A 12,967-nucleotide genomic window follows, 5' to 3' on the forward strand; every position below is an offset into this window, starting at 1 on the left:
TAAATTAAAAAAAAAAGAATTACCAGTTGTAATTTATCCATGTGTTAGATGTTCATAGTAGGACAATGAGGTTTAGGTCTGAGAGAGTGAGGAACAGTCTAGAAAGGGAAGAACCTATGCTTGAGTGAAGTAAAAGTAATGTATGCATGGCTCTCTATATTTATATATAATCTTGCATTCTGCCTCATTCTAATTTCAGGATCAAGTGGAGATGTTGTGATGACCCAGACTCCACTTTCCCTGCTTGTCACCCTGGGAGAGCCAGCCTCCATCTCCTGCAGGTCTAGTCAGAGTCTTCTGCATAGCGATGAGAACACCTATTTGTATTGGTTCCTACAGAAGCTAGGCCAGTCTCCACATCGCCTGATCTATTGGGTTTCCAAACGAGAATCTGGGGTCCCAGACAGATTCAGTGGCAGTGGGTCAGGCACAGATTTCACACTGACAATCAGCAGGGTGGAAGCTGAGGATGTTGGAGTTTATTACTGCATGCAAGCTACACATCTTCCTCCCACAGTGATACAGCCTTGAACAAAATCTCCCATCTGGCTGGGTGAGCTGTCCTCATGGCCGGCTGGTCTGGGGAGCAGCCCAGCAGATTGTGTGAGTCTGCCTAGGAGGAAGATATTGAGGTCAATATAAGAGTCACTCTGAGTAGAGATGAAGAGTATATGACTACACAACAAAATGCCATCTATAACAACCAGGAAAATAATTACCTGTGTATAAAGACCAGAAAAACCATTAGGTCCTTATTGAAAAATGCAATTCCCTCTTCAGTAATATTATACCCAAACAGTAATCTAAAAACCAAATGTCTGCTGTGATGATTATTCTCTCTGTGATGGAATTTATAATGATTTCTTTCAGAACATGGTAGCCTACATCTTTTGCTATGCTTTCTGTTCAGAACCTAGAAGCCCAGTTGTGCCTTTTCTAGCTTCTGCTCTGTGTGTTCATCAAACCCTGCCTGACCATAAAGCCATCACCAGAGTTTGATCAGTGTCTCTTGGCTGGATCAACCTAGGGAATATACAAAATTGCACAAAGTACAATAATGTCTGCCTTCTATGTCCTGGGGCTCTGGCTCTACTTAAGAGAATAGTGTGTGGTGAAACCCTGTAATATGGTTCATAGGTCCCAGAAGTCTGATACTAACCCTTTTTCAATGAGTGCTATATTCACAATCTTACCTGGTCAACCTCTGTGTTTTTATATTAAAAAACCATGTCAAGAGGGCATCATTAACCTTGTTTGCCTTGTATCCACTTCTATCACCTTAGACACCTGGAACTATGACATCTCACAGGCTAGGACTTGGGGAATTCTCAAGTCTCCACCAGTGTCCAGTGTGCATCTGCTTCAGATGATATAAATTGTTTTGCCATGATGCTCTCCAATCCATCTGGGAAAAAGTGGCATGAATTTGGAAATGCTCTGATTTCATCAAGGTATCATTCATAGAAGTAGTGTAGGTCTGGAATGTATATGAACTTATGGAATAGCTTTAAGTTACTTATGGAAACATCTTAACAGGAACAATTAATACAATGTTTATCCACAATTGTAGCATTTTGTGGAAGACCAGCCATAAATGTCAGAGTTGAATCTCAGTTCTCCTCTCTGCTCAGGCATTTTAAAAGAAGTTCCCATCAGATTTCTAATTCTCACCTGGGCTCCTCACTGTCTCCTCACAAGTCTGTGACTCATCAGAAAAGAAAAATAAAGTTTCACTGGGACTCTGCACACTGCTATTGCTGTATGATTGACAAGTCAGCTGTTATTATTACTTCCTATCTAACAGTTGTGACTGGAGGTCATGTGGAGTTATTTCCAGATATTATTATTGAGTCTATTACCATATCAACAAAAATTCATTGTAGTAATGGTAATTACAAAAGGAGAAATTACATTAAACATTTGTTGTTAATTTAACACTGGAATACCTTTCTAGAAAAGCACATGCACAGGCAAACACACATATGGAATATAACGGAGGAATATTTGTTTACCTAAATATATAAATAAATAAATAAATAAATATATAATTAAGCATTTCTACTCATTCTTTTCCTGAAACCAGAAATTTTCTTATCATCTCTGAGCACTGGATACAAATGCAAAATAACTGATTCACCTTTCTTCAATGAATGATGCTCTGCATTTCAACAAGTTAACAGGTTTCCATGGGATGTTTTGAAATCTAAACTTTAGGAGATTTTGACCTCAACGAAGACCTTTTAAGAAAAAAATGGTAACAACACAACTACATCTTTGTCTACTTAAGAACAACTAATTTTGTTCTTGGATGCCAAACTGCAAATTCATGATTATTTCTCAGTTATAAGATGCAGTCCTTTGAAAGTATAATGGAATAAATCCCCTGTTCAGGAGATATTTGGACATAAATTTGTTACAATAGTTTGACCACATCAGAATGTATATAATCCTAAGTGGTCATTTCCTCTTATGTCTCTGTTCCAGATCAAACAAATCCACACAAAGGAGACAAGACCAGGGACCTACAACAAAATGAAGAAGCTGAGCCCTGCCTGGATTGGGCACATCAGTGCAATTGTGAATTTGTCTATGCACTAACATAAATGATTTGTGTTATGAGCCACTAGATTTAGAGGAGTTTGTTACACTTTATTATTGTTGAAATGATGACTGGTTTTATATGAAACATGAACGAATAGAAAGGATGCATTTTTATGAGAATGATTACATAATATAAGTATTTATAAAATAAATATAAAGTGATAGAATACAGAGACAAATATGAGATTATATAAATAAAATAATGCAGTTGCATCTACCAAAGAACCTTCTGAAAAAGAAACAATTAATTTGCAATTGACCCATGAACATCAATAAATATCAGAGGAATTAGAAATAGGCTTATATATATGAACTGATATTCACATGTATACGTTAACAGAAAAAACATACTTAGACACACATAATATATAAAACATATATAATACAGGCTGACCCATTGTAATAATGAGATGTGCAAGATACTACCTTGAAAACAAACTTTATAACTTGGGGGGAAGAGAGGAGCTGGGAGGTGGGGAGGGAAAGGATGGTAGGAGCAAAACAAAGGAAGAGGTAACAATGCTCAAAGGAAATGTACTCATTACCTTATTCATGTAGCTGTAACCCTCTGCACAGTATTTGTACAATAAAATATATAAAACATATCTAATACATATAAAATATGTAAAAATTTATGAATCCTCAGTTGTCTACAGTTCTCAACTATTTCTTCCTGTACATTTGGGGATATTATGACTGAGTCATCTTAGGGCCTAGAATCCTATATATCCACAGGAAAACAGAGAGGGAAAAGAGTTCTGGGAAATACACTTCCTGTAGAAACTGTGTAAAATTGAAGTTGATACCTGGCCACCCTTTGTGGTCATATGACCCAAAACTCAAGGATTTGATCAGGATTTCATTACCCAAGAACATTTCCACATTGGTTCTAAGTATCATCAGCATATTGCAAGCAAAGCAAGAAAGTTTCATTAAGTCACAGGTCAGTGGAAAATGACATTTTTGCATGAAATATGTAAGAATCTCTTCACAAGCAAACCAAATTCTTTCTTAACAATATAAAAAGCAAACGACTAAATAGGGATGCAGTATTTCTCTTCAGAGTGTGTACAGAATTCAACATCATCAACATCACGAAGACCATGTGACAAAAGCAAAATTATAAACCATCTCAGATCTACTGAATGTGAATATTCAGTTCAGCAAGGTAATAAGTGTTCCTTGTTAGGTTTAACAAACCTTGTGCAAGCCAGAGCTAGGTGGCTCACAACTGTAACTACAGCTACTCAGGAGACTGAAATTTGAAGATTGTAGTTCAAAGCCAGCCCAGACAGGAAAGGAAGACTCATCTCTAATTAACCAAAAAAAAATCTGGAAGTAGAGCTCTGACTCAAGTGGTAGAGCACTAGTCCTGAATACACATAGTGCAAGGAAAGTGCCTAAGCCCTGCATTCCCACATGAGGACTGGCAGAAAAAAAATCAGCTGTGTTTGCAGGATGAGTTGCAGGATGAGATTCTCCTTACTTCTCTATTAGCCGCATATAAGAACATGTCTATTTAACCTAGACGTTAAACACACACAGATATGCAACTGCATATTCATGCATGTGCATACACACATACATATACCTTCATTAACTCATTCCCAGTTTTCATAACAAAGTACCTGAGCACTGTACAAAGAACAGTTTTGATTAATACATACTTTTAGAGTTAGAAAGTCCTAGGTGCAGTGTCCTTATTTGTCTGTTCTCAGGTGATGGCTGTTATGCCTGTATCAGGATGTGGTGTGTTATTAGAAAGCCACATGTTAAAGAGGCTGATTATTTGGTTGTCTTCATGTCATAGCAATTGACTCTTAAGAGATCTGACTTACTAATTAAACCCTCCAAAAGGCAGCACCTTCAGTGTTCTAAGCACTTTCCACAAGTCACTGACATTTGAGGTCTCCTACCTCTTAGCATAGACAAACAAGGGTCCACTGAGGAAAATCCTTCTTACACAGACTTTGTGGAAAAGGAACATCGAAATGTTAGTAGTGCCTGTCCATATGCTAATATATGTGTATTAACAGACAATTAGATTGGAAATGTGTGAAGTTACTGTCCTCAAAGAAAGAATAATGAACTTAATGCGTGCCAGTACTATAATGATGGATTCACTTCTACAGATTGAGTAGTCACTGGATTGGGAATTTTTTTTGGCCTATCTTTCTATAGTTTAATTATACCTTTTGATAATGTTAAGTTCTTTTTTTGTGTGAAAATACTGTACAGAGGAGTTACAATTACAGGGGCAAGATAATGAGTACATTTCTTATGAAACATTGTAGCCTCCTCCTTTGTTTCCCCTTCCCATCCCTTCCCATCTTCCCCCCAGCCCCCCACCCAATTCTCCCCCCCCACACCCCCTACCCCCGCATGAAAGTCATAAAGTTCGTTTTCGACATAACGACTTGTACATCCATTGTTGCAATGGGTCCACCAGTATCCTTATTTGAATGGTTAGTTTTTCCCCTTCCCCTCCACAAATTATACCGACATCAAATACAGTGAAAGCAGGGGTTATACTGTGGGGGAGAGACATACAAAGCAACAAAGAAATAATCTTATAAATGTGTTAGAAACAATCGCATGAAAGAAAAAAAGCATTTGAATACATATCTTAGGGTTCATTTCCCTAACGTCACCTTATCTGACTTTTTCTGCTTGACTCAGACATATACTAGATATTGCAAATAAGGGAAACCATGGGATCTATGTTTCTTTGGGCCTGGCTTACTTCACTTAATATAATTTTTTCCAAGCCTTTCCATTTCCTAACAAATGGGGCAATGTCATTCTTTCTGATGGAGACATACAATTCCATTTGTATATATACCACATATTCTTGATCCATTCATCTACTGAGGGGCATCTGGGTTGGTTCCATATCTTACCTATAGTAAATAATGCTGCAGTAAACATAGTCATGCTGGTAGCTTTAGTGTGGTCTTGTTTGTAAACATTTGGGTAAATGCCCAAAAGTGGGATTGCTGATTCATAGGGGAGATCTATATGGAGTCTTTTGAGGAACTTCCATACTACTTTCCAAAGTGGTTGAACAAGTTTACACTCCCACCAACAATGCAGTAAGATTCCCTTCTGTCCACATCCCCTCCAGCATCTGTTGTTTTTAGAGTTTTTGATTTTAGCCATTCTAACTGGAGTGAGGTGGTATCTCAATGTTGTTTTGATTTGCATTTCTTTTATGGCTAGGGAGATTGAGCATTTCTTCATGTGTCTATTGGTCATCCTTCTTTCCTCTTCAGAGAAGTTTCTCTTTAAGTCTTTAGCCCACTTATTTATTGGGCAGTTGTTTCTTTGAGGATTTGTTGTTGGGGGATTTAATTTTTTGAGTACAGACTATATTTTTGATATGAGACCCTTGTCCATTGTATGGCTAGTGAAGATCTTCTCTGTATTGGGAAATTTTTATATTTATAAATGTCATCATAACACTGGGATCTGAGTATTCATGGTTCTTCAGCCTTAGCTCAGATATAATATGGGAATCATCTTAGTGTTCTGCAGGGCAGCCACACAGAAGCCCTGTCAGCACCAGGGAATTCTGCACATGAAAATGTATGGCATTAGTTTCAACATGCTGGTCTTTCTTTTTGTGTGTTTTTTTCAGTGGTACAGAGGTGAACCCAAGACTTCACAAGTACTCTTCTATTGCTGCAACATATCCAGATCTTTTTGATTTAGGTTCTTATTTTCAAGTAAGGTTTTGGGGTTCTGCTTGTCTGGGTCATATGCCAGACATTAGTTCAGTCACTAAAGAGTTCTTCATTTTGACACTAAAAGAGATGGGTAACATAGTAATGCACATGTTTATAGAGCAGAGTAATCTGAATAGACTTCAGTTTGCAGGATAGAGAATATCTCACTTTCTGAATGGGAACAATTTGAAAGGACAGAAACATGAATGTCATCCAAAGGTGTAGGAGACTTAGCTCAGGCATATGTGGAATGATCACAAAGCTGTCATGAATCTATGTCCTTTCAGAATACAGAGAGTCAAAGTCTGATGTTAACTGTCCTAAATCCTGGTTATGGAAAAGTGCATTCAGGAGTGGAGGGCAACAAATGGCTTATGTGGAGGTGATAGCAGATACCCAATAGATAGACTGTACTTTGCAGAACATAATAATATATTTGACAAAGAATATTTCCACATATTTCTTCATCATTCATTGAAATATTTTAGGTTTCTCTCCATTCATCTATCTATCTTTCCATCTATCTTCAGTCTTAAGTCTCATTCTATCTCTGGGTAATTGGGTAATTCTCTTCATGATCACAAAACAATAAAGTTTGTTAAAAAAAAAAACAAGCTAATGAGTCAGGGAATCTGGTAAAAAAAATAATTACTTGTATATCTCTGGGACTGTCTTTTCCTGGAAGTTCAGCTTAGATAAAAAGCTAGCCAAATAGTATTTCATGACCAACATAGAAATCACAATTCACTCATATCACAGGACATAAATTCATTTAGTTCACTGGACCCAAGAGAATACCATCCCATGCTAGCACATTTGTATTACCCTGGCTGGGTTGACCTTAATGTATCCTGGGCACATTAAGGACAACCTGTCTGAGCAAAGATACTAAAATCTGCAACCTTGTAGCTGTGCACCACACTTCTAGTCCCTGCAATTTACATGTGCCCAGGGCACAGCCCACTGCTTTTAGGATGCCATAATAGTCTGCTCACATCCTCGTCAGGACTCAGTCCCAGTCAGCACATCACATGGACACGAGAGCCCCTGCTCAGCTCCTGGGATTTCTGCTGCTCTGGCTTCCAGGTAAGGAAAAACAATCCCTAGATTTACTTAACACAATATTGTAAACAATATTTTAACAATATTTCTTCAAGGAAGTCTTTTAATAAATTAATGTACTATCTTTAATTTTATTGTAAAGATGCTATACAGAGGGGTTACAGTTACGTGAGCAAGGCAATGAGTACATCACTTTTTGAGCATTGTTACCCCTTGTTGTTGTCCCACTATCCCTTCCTTCCCCCACTTCCCTCACTCCTCCCCCCATCCTCCCCACCCCTGCACTCCTTGCCAGAAGTTGTAAAGTTCATTTCCAATATACCGTCCTGTGGGTATCATTGTTGCAATGTTGCATTTTGTTATTCCCCTTTCCCTCCCCAGATTAGACAAATGTAAAATCAAGATGCAGGGTACTAAAATCAAGTACAGTGTCAACAAGTTTTGTGTTTCAATGTTAGGTGACAGATGTGACACCCAACTGACACAGTCTCTGTCACTGTCTGTGTCTCTAGGAGACAGAGTCACCATCACCTGTAGGGCTAGTCACAGTATTAGCAGTTACTTACACTGGTATCAACAGGAAGCAGGAACAATCTCCAAGCTCCTTTTATATAGAGCATTCAGTTTGCAACCTGGGGTCCCATCAAAGTTGAGTGGCAGTTGATCTGGGACAGAGTTCACTTTTACCATAAACAGCCTGCAGCCTAAAGATGTTACAACTTATTTCTGTATGCAATATGCAGTGACTCTCCCACAGTGATACAAGTCATAACATAAATCTCCCAGGGAAACACAGTGTAAGGCTGGCTGCCCCAGCTGCTCATATTTGTGCCTACATCTGATGACAATGGTACTCAAAAGAATGGAACTCTTCTGGTCATTTTAAACTTTTGGTTGAAAAAAAATCAGGGACCATCCTTTCCAGCTTACTCATCTTCTTCAGCTCCACCAGCACAGATCTGACAATGTACCTGCTGTCTTATAAAAGATACACATCTATACTTACAAGGATCTGAGCTGTGATATTCAATTGGATTCACAAAGTAAACAAGAAGATAAAATTATACAAAAAAGATTTTCAAAAGAAAAGCTGTAGATTTTATAACTCATCTTCTTCTGGTCCAGAAATAGGCATGTGGATGTAGAGGATACCTGATATTCCTACCAATCTCTTTCCACTGGAAAGGGTGGAAGAACAATACAATGGAGAACACAGTATCTATTAAACAATGAGTGGTAAAACAAATGATTTCTGTAGGCAAAAGCCTAGAATTGGATCCATGCTATATAGCATTTAGGAAAATTAACACAAACTTTTATGCAAGTATAAGAGGTAAAATTAAAATTCTTAGCAGGCACACCAGCTGTCCAACTTTGTGACTATGCATAAGCACCATTTCTTAGTTGTCAGAGTTGGGAGGGTGGAGAAGTTGGGGAGATGGGAAGGTAAAGGATGGTAGGCCTTAAACAAAGCAGGAGGTAAAAATGCTTAATAAGAAATGTACTTATTACCTTACTCATGTAACTGTAACTCCTCTGTACAGTATTTTACAATAAAAAACATATTTTAAAAAATCAAACAAAAAATTCTTGAGTGTAAACAAGGAGGATTTTCTTAGTATTTTAGAGAGATTCCCATTTTGGTATACACATTCACAGATCCTGCTATGTGCATCTAGTTACCAGTAATATTTATCAATCTATTATTTCCCAGTGTTGACAAAAAGTAACTAGAAAAAGCACACAGTATTCATGTATAGGTTCTTCGTGGCTGGTATTCCACTCCTTATACTTGGATCTACATAGAAGTGGACTTGACAAGTGTCTGGGTTTCTATTCTCATCCATGGATAGAACTCTCATCTCTAATAAGTTGGATCCTCCAGTATAGGCACCAGATGGAGACAGGTCTCTGTGTGTTTAGAACACCATTAATGTAATATAGATCTGGAGACTTTGCAAGATCATAGTCTAGACAAACTAGAGCATATGCAACTGTATGATATAAATGAGAGAAAGATGTCTATTAATGTTTCATGTCATTTATTCAAACCACACATTTCTTTACCATTTTCTTTAAAGGCAGATTTGTATTGCCAGATTTAATTTTACATATCCAGTTATTTCAAATTTCCACAAAGTGGCACTGATTTTGACCACTAAAGAAGTAGATAGAGTGTGGGCTGCAGGAAACTCCATCCACAACATCAAGCAATCAGGAAAGATAAACCCAGGTCATGGAAATTCCTAACCACACTGGCCTTGTGTATCTCTGACCTAGAGACTCCCTATGTGTCTCAGAGTGAAGTTTTCTAGACAGACTAGCCCTTCTTTGTTCCCTGTCATCTCAGCTTCTAGACAGTCTCCTGTTGTGAGGGTCTTTATCCTGCTAATGTCAGTCATCCCCAAAATAAAACTGCCACTTGCTCCTGGTCCTTGAGATCAGATCATTTTTATGTAATCATATCACAGATGTCACAATACTCATAGATTCACATTTCCTGCTTGTTGGACACAAATGATTCACTTTGAAGAGCTTCTGGCCTGACATCCAGATAATACACCTGGTTCTAACATATGAATCCAGACGAAGACCATCAAGCAAAGGAGCCTGAATGGCAGAATACAAAGTGCCCTTTTATAAGTCCTTCCTTCTTTGATTGCCTCAGGTCTTTATTAAAGACATTTAGGAGCCTGAATCCTACCTGGGCACAATGGACACTCCTCTTAGATCCTTACTCTTTTCCTTTTCAGCATGTGATCACCACATTTGGTGATGTTGTTACAGCCACAGTATTATGTATTAGCATAGGAGAGTGATAGTTTAAGTCATGTTGGCATAGTCTGCTTTAATTCTATAGACAGTATGTGAAAACTGAAATGGCTCTTTTCTTTTTCTGTGTGCTGATACCGGTACTTGTATTCAGAGCCTGGGAGCAATTCCTGAGAATTTTTAGCTCAAAGCTCTACCACTTGAGCCACAGCTCTACTTCTGGAATTTTTAATAGTTAACTAGAGTTGGCTTTGAACTGTGATCCTCAGATCTGGACCTCCTGAGTAAGTAGTTTGGATTGCAGAGTGAGCCACTGGCACCTGGCTGAAATGGCTTGTTTTTGCTAAAGAAGAATTTTGGTGAGTATTTATATTTTCTGAACATTTAAGGGTCATATATTATGACAGAAAACAATAACAATAACAATGATAGTATCTTATAGTGTTAAGCATTTATTTCCACAAAATATAGAAATACATTCTCAAATGCAAACATCTTTAAAGTAAGCTTTGTACCCATTATATTCTCCAGCAGTAAGTGAAGTCATGACATATTTCATATTGTTACTCATTTTCCCCGAATTCAAATTTGGTATTGAGTAATAGGTCTTAGTGTTATTTTTAATTTAACGTTTCTTCACAATTATTTTCTAAGCATTGTTGTATTTAAAATGGATTCAGGAGTTGATTTTATTTTTGTGTGTATCTGTATACTTTTCTTTTCCAAGTCCTTATGTCTTCAACTGCTTTTACTGGAATGAGACTTAGATTTAATCATTTATAGAATGATAACCAGTTTCTAGTTTATTATGCTAAGTGAAAAAAAGTTAAAATGCACAAATCATAAAAATTATACTAAAGGAAACAGTAAAAACTTTGTGGAGATATGAAACATTTGCTCTAATTTTATCTGCTCATCATGATTTGTTGGCTTTTACAGAGATTATTGCCCAGAATTTTTCCATATATGGCCCAAATAATTTTATGCAAATAACTCTTGTTAGTTTGTTAAAATATCTTATTTTGCTAAATTTTCTAGAAACAATTTCAAGGTTAGATTTTGCAGAACCTTACATAGAATTAGATTTGTTTTTGGTATTTCTTTTAAATTAAGAATGATAGAGAAGGATACATAGTCTTGCTGTTTGTTTATTTATAAGTGCTGGGGTTGAGCATAGGATCTTACATTTGCTTAAGTGGTCCTTGATTACGTGAGCTATACACTCAGCAATATTTTTAGTGGTCACATTCGAGATAGGCTTTGTGACCATATTTTTCTTTGACTGTCCTGCAACCAGGATCTTTAGGATCTCAGCCTCCTAAGTAGCTAGAACTACTTTGTGACCATATTTTTCTTTGACTGTCCTGCAACCAGGATCTTTAGGATCTCAGCCTCCTACGTAGCTAGGACTACTAACCTGATTTCTGCCTCCCAGCATCAATCTATGATTCCTACTCCTCCAGAATTTGTTTTCAGTTGTATGAGCATTATTCTAAAGTAAACTGAGATAGGCAGTATTTTTTTCCAGAAGTGGATTATTCTGGTCTCAAATGCTTTAGTGAGAAATGGAGCACAATCAAGTTGTTTCCATGTTTAAATGATTCATGATGTGAAATTATCACAACAGTAACAGTTATCATCATTAAATGAAGGGCCAATAAAATGTCAGCCTTACAATCTAATTGTAAACAGGAATGTGACCAGCCTGGCTTGGACCCAAGGATACTATGTAAATCATCAAATGATTCAAAAGAAAGGGGCATGTGTGCTACATCTTTGAAAGGGAGACAAAATGGAGTTTTTCCAGGAAATGTCATTGTGGGCTTGTGAAAGATCAAGATGACAACTTTAAGTGCATGATTCTTAGGAATATTCTCCAAAAGTTTTAGCAAATACTTTAAATATGCATTAAACTCTTTCAACAAGACACTACGTGAAACATAAATTGATTGTTACCAGAATACATAATTACAAAGATAACTTAGGCATTTCCTCTTCTGTTACCTCATGCTATATATTTAAGTCATTGGCCAGTATGAGAACAGGTGCAGCCCCTCTTTTAAGTTTTAAACCTGTCTGTAACCACAATCAGAAATAGCATGATGATGACAAGATACTGGGCCTCCGAACTGAGAAAGACAACAAAATAGAAAAGGGGCAGCAGGAGATCCCGAGCTCAGCACCTGCTTCTGAATCCTGAGATCCCTTAACAAGGCTTTTTAATTTAGTTCAGAACAGGCGAAGTAACTTGTTTTTAATGTACTTACAATGTACTACATGATATTTTTGTTTCTCTTGTATGTTCTTGCCCCATGGTATAACCTCTGTTTCACTGTATTTTATTCCGGTGCCCTGCAACTTGTACATACATTTTTCTCATTTGGGGAGGGGAAGGAAAATAACAAAATGCTGAAATAGGGATACAGCTGACCACTGTAACAATGAGATGTACAAGATACTATGTTGAGAACAAACTTTACAACTTTGGAAGGGGAGGGAGGAGTTGGGGAAGTGGGACAGGAAGGGATGGAAGGGAAAACACAAAGAGGAGGCAACAATGCTGGATAGTAAATGTACTTATTACATTACTCATGTAACTGTAACCCCTCTGTACAGTATCTTTACAATAAAAACATAATTTAATAAAGGACATAAATAGGGATACAGGCTGACCTATTGTAACAATGAGATATACAAGACACTATGTAACTTTACAATTTCTGCTAGTGGGGGGGGGAGGAGTCAAGGAGGTGGGAAAGGAAGGATGGTACGGGAAAACCAAAGGAAGAGGCAACAATGCTTGATAG

Source organism: Dipodomys merriami, unplaced genomic scaffold (genome assembly GCF_024711535.1).
Source record: "Dipodomys merriami isolate MVZ:Mamm:240054 unplaced genomic scaffold, mDipMer1.0.p SCAF_36, whole genome shotgun sequence".
Lineage (NCBI taxonomy): Eukaryota > Metazoa > Chordata > Mammalia > Rodentia > Heteromyidae > Dipodomys > Dipodomys merriami.